The sequence below is a fragment of the Adiantum capillus-veneris genome, chromosome 15 (assembly GCF_014529385.1).
Source record: "Adiantum capillus-veneris isolate H3 chromosome 15, ASM1452938v2, whole genome shotgun sequence".
NCBI classification, from domain to species: Eukaryota; Viridiplantae; Streptophyta; class Polypodiopsida; order Polypodiales; family Pteridaceae; genus Adiantum; species Adiantum capillus-veneris.
Genome location: NC_140945.1, coordinates 32730195 through 32738189, shown reverse-complemented (window position 1 = coordinate 32738189; position 7995 = coordinate 32730195). Strand labels below are relative to the sequence as shown.

The window sequence follows — 7995 nt, the reverse complement described above, 5'->3', positions numbered from 1 at the left end:
CTTTGCCATATAACAATGGCCATGCCTTTTTTGGTAGCTTCCAAGACCTTGGCATTCTGAGAGCCTTCTCAAATGCCACAGTTGACAACAACCTTTTCTACTCTGGGAATCTGCAAAGTATTGGCGTATTGGAACTCCTTGAGAGTGGGCATGACCTTGTTGATGTAAATAGAGTTAAGACGGGGCACCTTGATAGTGGACCAGGAGCTTCAGTTATGGTAGCTGAGGAGGATCACATGCAAAGGGCATCCCTAGAGACTCTGACAAGCCTGAGAGAGGACAAAGAGGTTGTCATGGAGTCCCGACAGCCGTATGAAGACGATGCAACCAGCGAAGACGAAGCTGCAGATGCCATCTCTAATTTGCTTGCTACCACCACCATAGCCTCCTTCTTCTTCTTTGTCTCTCTCTCTCTCTCTCTCTCTCTCTCTCTCTCTCTCTCTCTTTGGGAGAATAACGTGACTGATGCGTGATGTTCATCTCCAACCCCCACTTGCCAATCCTCACACTTGTTTAACACCTGCCACTTGGTAGATCCTCACATCCGAACCAGCAATAGCAAGATAATTCCCACTGAAGTCGCACTCCACTGCATTGGTTAGTGTTGCAGTATCATAAGGGAAAAGGAGCGGTAATATTTCAACTTTCTCAAATCCGACAGCTTTACACCATACTGAGCAGTAGTAGCGAGAAAATAACCATTGTTCAAGAAAGATATATCGGTCAGTGGTCCACTATGCCCTTCAAATTGCGCAACATTGGCTTGAGACTTCACGTCTAAAATTTGCATTGGAGATTTTGCTGCTTCCATCACTAAAATAAGCACATCACGGTGAAATGAAGTGGATGTATAGGCTTCCTACACGGACGTCTCATTTATCGAAACCAAGCAGTCACCATAGTAAGATTGCCCGAAATTGCGTAGAACATGTCTAGCTCCACCTTCCTTCCTCTCTCTCTGATGCCAAAGAGACTATGAGCAGATTTTAAGTGGAGAAAATTTCTCAAAGATACACTTTAATTGTCATGTTAACTAATTGCTCAACACATTAGATGCTTCAAGCAAAATTTGATCGTTACTTACAAACGTGACTAATCGTGACTACTTATTACAATTGGATCAAGCTGCACTAGGCTCTGGTTGCAATAGCGGCTGCAGTTCTTTAAGGGGATTCGAGATAACCATTTAGATTTATTTGCCTTGTGATGTAGAATCTCATCAACCTGAATCTCAATATCAATCTACTGGCCTTGTGCACCACCAAGAGGCTGATAAATCATGACTTGTGAATTAGGTAAGCTGTACCTTTTGCCCTTGCTTCCACTGCTCAACAAGAAGGTGCCCAAACTCGTTGCTAATCCGACACACACAGTGCTAACATCAACTAAGTAATGTGCCGCATCATGTCAAAAATTGCCATCCCTACTGTTAACAGAGCCACCAGGATCGAAGAATTGCCATCCCTGTTGTAACAGAGCCACCAGGATCGAAGAATTGCCATCCCTGTTGTAACAGAGCCACCAAGATCAAAGAATTGACATACATTACAAAATCCCAACTCGGATCTACAACATCCAAGTAAAGAAGCTGGGCCACAATCAGATTGGCCATATCAACGACTCCACCACAACGGATTATTCTATTCTAAAAAAGCTAGCTTATGACACTTTGAAAACGTTCCTGCGACATGGGAGGTGAGCCCTGCCCTCCTTGTGCATAAGGATCCGAGTACAAGGTTTCGGGGACCTCCAAATCATTCCTGATTGACCATATTCCACTTGCAATGTTTGAAGTTGGCCTCCAGAAGCCCTCTGATTGTACAGAAGCACGTGGTATCAATCCTACACTAGTGGCCAGCTTCATTCCGCAATAAGAGGCAGGAGGGCCAGCTTGATGGTGGAGGGTGCATTTTTAGCGAGTCATTGAACCCGCCTTGGTTGTGCGCTTCCACTGCTCGCCAATTGTCCTACGGGCGCCCCACCCGCACAACTACCTACCGGGACCACCCCCCAATATCAAAGATATCCAATCAGCCCTTGAAGCATTGCCTCTTCCACCAGCCCCATGTTGTACCATCTTGCGCACTCTTGCAGGATCTGTGTTAATGTCGATGTTAGCCATGTACACACCACGCCCACTTGTGGGCTGCTCCTACCCTACAATTTCGCCTCCACACCACTTCCTTCAAGGCCGGCCCACCTGCTACAATAATTCAGCTCCATGAATGTTGTACCTTCATCTCAGTTGGCTACTCTTCATGAGATGGCATGTTGCCCACCATGACCATTGTGAACACTTGCGCCTGTCACCACCCAGACCATAGCCGCTCTATTGACCTGCGCCAATTATCTCCCATCTGCTTCGAGATGCCTTAATCGTCATGACGCTGGCCTCGAACCCATAATCTGTCTGGATTTTTGCTCGCTCTCAACCTGCCACCACCCTCATGAAGATCTTAAGCACATCACATTCTCTCTCTCTCTCTCTCTCTCTCTCTCTCTCTCTCTCTCTCTCTCTCTCACACACACACACACACACACACACACACACACACACACACACACACACACACACACACACACACACACACAAAGTGAAACACAAGTAGTTTGCTCTCTCCTGTCTCAAATCAACAGTTTGCGCTCCCTCTATCTGACACACAGAAACACACTGCCCTGCTGCGCAGAAATAGAGATCGCTGCTCTTTTTAGCCGGGCTGCCCTCTATTTTTCAAGGTGAGCTTTTTACCCAATTATAACTCACCAAGCGGATTTCTTTCGCCAGGCTGCCCTCTATTTTTCAAGGTGAGCTTTTTACCCAGTTACAATTCGCCAAGTGGACACATTCTCCTTGCAATATTTGTTGTAAGCATCTTACACTGAAAAGGGTAAAGATAGTCATTCACCTCCTCACAATTGCGTTGCAAAACTAAATTGTCATACCTCCTTGTGTGATGCACACTAGAGTCCACCATGTAGAGGTGACATTTTTTGAGCGAATCAAAATCCGAGCAAATATTTATATTGCATGGACCCATGTTGTCATATGTGGTGCGGTTTGAGCCCCATCCTCAAGATCAAGGATGAAGCAGAGGGAGACATGCCACATAGGGACCATGTCTATAGTTTCTTCTATATGTACTCTCTCTCTCTCTCTATCTCTAGCATACACAGAACCACCATCAAAGACTAATAGAGCAGTGATCTATGTGTGCCGATTCTTGTATTCATGTCCTTATTCAAAAGACGCAACTCATGGGGCTTTGACTCCAGGAGTTGTAGGGCATATACATGCCACATGCTCTCTATCTCTCATCTTGCATCCCCTTACTCTTTCTCTCGTGCTGCAAATGCAATCTCTTCTCTCTTTGACTGTAGTGCTCAAGACTCTCTCTCTCTCTCTCTCTCTCTCTCTCTCTCTCTCTCTCTCTCTCTCTCTCTCTCTTATTGCACATATTCTCGTGAATGTAGGCTAAGGTTGAAGCTACTAGAGGACCAAGGCAAGCCCCAAGGTGCATTGTTGCACAAGCTAGGCGAGACCTACGTGTGGGTGAGGAATATTAGTTAGGCAAAAAATGAGCGAGAGAGAATTTTTATAATATATATAATATCTAACTCTTATAATTGAGAGAGACAAGTAGTGAGGGCCCTACGAAGAGGGAGAATGAGGGCTTGATAAGTGCAATGTGTCAAAATCCTGATTATTGAGTAATATTGAATTTCAAAATTCACAAAAGTGCAACGTTCCTTGAGATGGTGTCTATTCATATATGAGACTCTTAAAATTGTCAAAAGCCTAATTGTTGAGCAGTCTTCTCCTTGAGATTTTGAGAGAGAGAGAGAGAGAGAGAGAGAGAGAGAGTTCATAGTCCTCTTGAATGAGAAGAATGATTTGGCTTAGTCCCATGTCACATTAGGGGAGGGAAGTGAAGGCCATGCTTAGGTGGCAACCAATCATTTGCAGATCAAAAGGTTACTGACAAAAGCTTCAATTTTAATGTGATTACTGACAAAAGATTCCATTTTTATCTAAAAATAAGAAAAAATCCAAGTGTGCCCTTATTCTCACTTGTTAAGAAACTGGTTAGGAAAAATGTACTTCTCTAGCCCTGCTCTCTCTTTCTCTTTTTGTAGGCTAAAAAAGAAAACTTGCTCAAAAGGTGTGCGACTCTGCACACCCTTATAAAAAAAACACACATTGAAGATCTTTTAAAAAACAAAGTATAACAAAGCCTCCCTAAAGGATCACAACAAAAAAATTGAGTTCTTTTTTTCCCAAAAAAAAGCCTCCCCCATGAAAACAGAATGGTACGACCTACTCACTTGCTCCATTATTTTTTGCCTACTCGGTCTATTCCACTTTTTTTACGCGAATCTTTCCCGATTCACCCTTTTTCCTCTCTGTAGCCTTGTTCTCTCTCTTTGCAAAGCAAACTTGCGACCCTTGCCGCCTCCTTCTCCTCCTACTAATGGTCCTGTTGTGTTGTGCAACCATCTATGCTCACCTTGCCATATCCTCTCTCTCTCTATACCCTACCTGCTCAAAAGGAAGCCTCCCTTGCTTCAAGTGTGTCCGTCCTCCCACCTTGTGAGACCTCCTTAGCTACACCTCCACAATTCCCTAAGTTTCATGTGTTGAGCTGCGATTGGCTTGTTGAGTCCCTCCCCTCCCTCCATCCTCACTTTGGTAGGATTGCCCTCCCTCGCACTTGTAGATAGCCTTGGATCACGCTCTCACCCTTGTGACGCGTGTAAAGGAGCAACAGACCAAGACAAAGAGAACTATGCCAATTGTCGACCCCACAGGAAAAGAGAGAGTGACATGTCTATCATGTGTGGATATATAGGAGCGATACAAAGAAAGAGAGATACATAGAGAGGTATTCCTACTGCCTACCAATATGCACACACACAGACACACAGGTGCAAATATCTCCATAGCAATGTATCCACATGGAGAGAGAGAGAGAGAGAGAGAGAGAGAGAGAGAGAGAGAGAGAGAGAGATACTTTTTCTTTGCTTTTGCTGTTCCAAAAGGCATTTGCCAAAGAAAGGGCATCTTCAATCCATTGACCTTGGCACACTGAAGCCCATCACCATGCAACAATGTGTAGAGGGCTCAGGGTCACAAAGAGTGTGCAGAGCGAGACGAAGTAGGAATTAGGGATACACCATGGGCCGAAGGCCGCAAAGGGCATATATAGGGAGATGGTGCAAGGATGCACGATGGTGTGGGTCCCATAGCATCCATGGGCTTCGGCAACATAAAAGTCTCTCTCTCTCTCTCTCTCTCTCTCTCATCTTCTCTACGTGTCCCCCACCCTTTTCCCATTAGAACCCTCTCCTCCTCTCGCTCCTCCACGTATCCATACCTCCCTTTGACTACCTACTCACTTTTTGTATTCACTATAAAAAAGAAAGCTTTCCTAAAGAATTCATTCAAAAAGAGAGAGTTAGTAAAAAAACACAAAGTCTCCCTAAAGGATCTGCGCCGGCATCGGGGCACACCCTTTAGGGAGAGTTTGTGTTTTTTTTCTAAGTCTCTCTTTTTGTGACGAATCCATTAGGAAAGATTTGTTTTTTTTCAAGCATTTTGTTTTATAGTGAATACAAAATGCAAACAGAGTGTACCCATTTTGTTGTCATGGAAATCATAGGAGATCCCTTTTTTTGAGATGACAAAAAAGAAGGGTTGAAAAGTCGCGAGGCAAGCAAGGACAGAGGATGACACATAACATGGAGGCAGTGCAAGGCCATGTGTGTGCCCACGTCGGAATAGGAGACAAGGTAGCAACAAATACGTAGCCATGTGTAGATCAACCAAGGAGATGAAAGGCTCCGCGAACGTGCAAGGGGAGGTGCACCTGCATCGTTGTATGTAGGTTCAATTTTGAAAGCAATTGTTTAAGTGGAATCAAGGAAGAAGGGACACAAGAATCCAACTAGGGATCATGCCAAGTAGGACGATAGACCCATAGAGTGAGGACAAACAGGGCAGGTGAGGGGGGACTCTCTCTGCTAGAGCTGCATAGGAGACACTATTTTCTACATTTCAATTTTCTCTCTCCTTCTCTCTCTTAATACATGTATCACTTCTCTCTCTCTCTCTCTCTCTCTCTCTCTCTCTCTCTCTCTCTTTTGTGGCATCCATGCTGCCTGTAGCCTACGCACTAGTCGACTCTTACTATGCTACCCAATCTCCTTTAGACTATGCTCATGGGACAAGGGTGGGGGAGGGCATGCTATGCAAGGTCACACAAGAGAGTGCAAGTTGCTTCAATGGGACAATCGAAGAAGAGGAGTGGCATCTTGGGGAGTAGGTAAGGGGGGAGGGGAGGCTCTACTCTATCATTTTGGTGGACATGCTGGATGCAAGAGTTTTCATCTGTGAGCATAGGGGATGGAGAGGCCGACAGAGGGGAAGGACGAGGAGTTAAGAAATTAAAATTTTCAAATCTTAGGTAGATTCCACCCAATACATACAAAGTGGAGCCAATTGGGTAGGGAGTGAATACAAAAAGTGTTTTTTTACTTTACAATGAGAGAGAGAGAGAGAGAGAGAGAGAGAGAGAGAGAGTTGCCTTTGAAAAAAAAGCTGATAATAATTGCCCTTGCCCCCAACAATCTTTGCGCTTGAGGATGGTGGTGGAACTACAGGATGTGGATGTGGTGGCAAATAGCATGGCTAAGAATGAGCAGGGTCTTTTCATGTGTATGCTACATCACATGAATTTCCATAGAGTCATCAAAGGCATGCTGCACATTCACACACACACACACACACACACACACACACACACAGTTACAGTCACATGAGAGAGAGTGGGAGGTTTGTCACATGTAAACAGAGAATCGGGACTCTGGATTCTTTGTTTATTGCATGCACAATGAGAGAGGGGGGCTTAGAAAATTTAATGGATTTTATTAAGATTCTTCCTTTCTAGAAAGGCGGGGAGACAAGCATGCAATAGTCAATGCAACGCAAACTTCTTGCATGCAGTCAACCTTCAATTTTGTCTTTTGGGATCTTGGTAGATTCCTCATGAAATCTTGAAGGAATCAATTTGCAGCACCATAAGATATCACGATAGTCAATTAATAAGGTTGCCCCATGAGCAAAGAGTTGAAAAGTAGTAAGGTACGCTATAATTAAGCAAAAAACTTAAAAACACATAAATATAGTGTCAAAGTAAGGGGGAAGGGGGGGGGGGAGGGGGGGGGGGTACCTGCAATCTCAAGAGATAATGCATAGAACGTCTCCACCTTTCTTCCCTTTTGTGAAAGCTACCTTTAGCAACCTCATGTATCATGTTGGTGTGAAAATAGACGTAATCTTACTCTTCACTTGGTCCAATTCTACTTTGTCTAGCATCCATGGTGCTTTCCGAAGCACAAATCTTCCCATTGGGGTCACCGTGTGGAGTAGCAGAGGTGGGGAGGCGTTTCAAGACCCTTAAATCCTCCCTCACCCTCAATGAGTCCTTCTTGCCAGCAATGTGGTTCCATATGGTATGGTCCCATATGATGTGGGCTACATTCTTAAATATGTACATGGGATCCAAGAGGCGTTGTATTTTCAAGTCCTTCCAATATGGAAGCCTTTAAAATATGGAATACCTTGAAATACCTTTTGGTGGAGTACTCAAAGCCGGATTGTTGTTGTAGTGCTCTTCCCAAATAGTTGCCCAATTTTCCATTGTGAGCTTTAGAGGCATCTTCCCATTTGTTGGAGCCTTGTGCTTGCTATGAACTTGGGGTAAAAAAGAATGGTTGTTTGGATAGGTTACCTTGCACAAGGAATCTGGCTTCTCCATCACCAATGATGGCCCGCAAGTAGGGTATGCATTGTGGCCAAATGTGGACAACCGTGCATACATATCATATCATTATAGAGAAGCTTCAAACTAGAGGGAGAGAAATCAAGATAGAAGGGAAAAGGAGATACCATAAATCTCTTCAAACCCAAGATAGTCGTGAATAGTCCACATAAGGATT

The 7995-nt window shown here is 44.3% G+C and overlaps 1 pseudogene; it reads right to left on the bottom strand.

Moving 5' to 3' along the window:
• Positions 1-1120: 1120 nt before the first annotated feature.
• Positions 1121-2077, bottom strand: LOC147440498 (ATP-dependent Clp protease proteolytic subunit 5, chloroplastic-like; annotated as a pseudogene).
• Positions 2078-7995: the final 5918 nt, after the last annotated feature.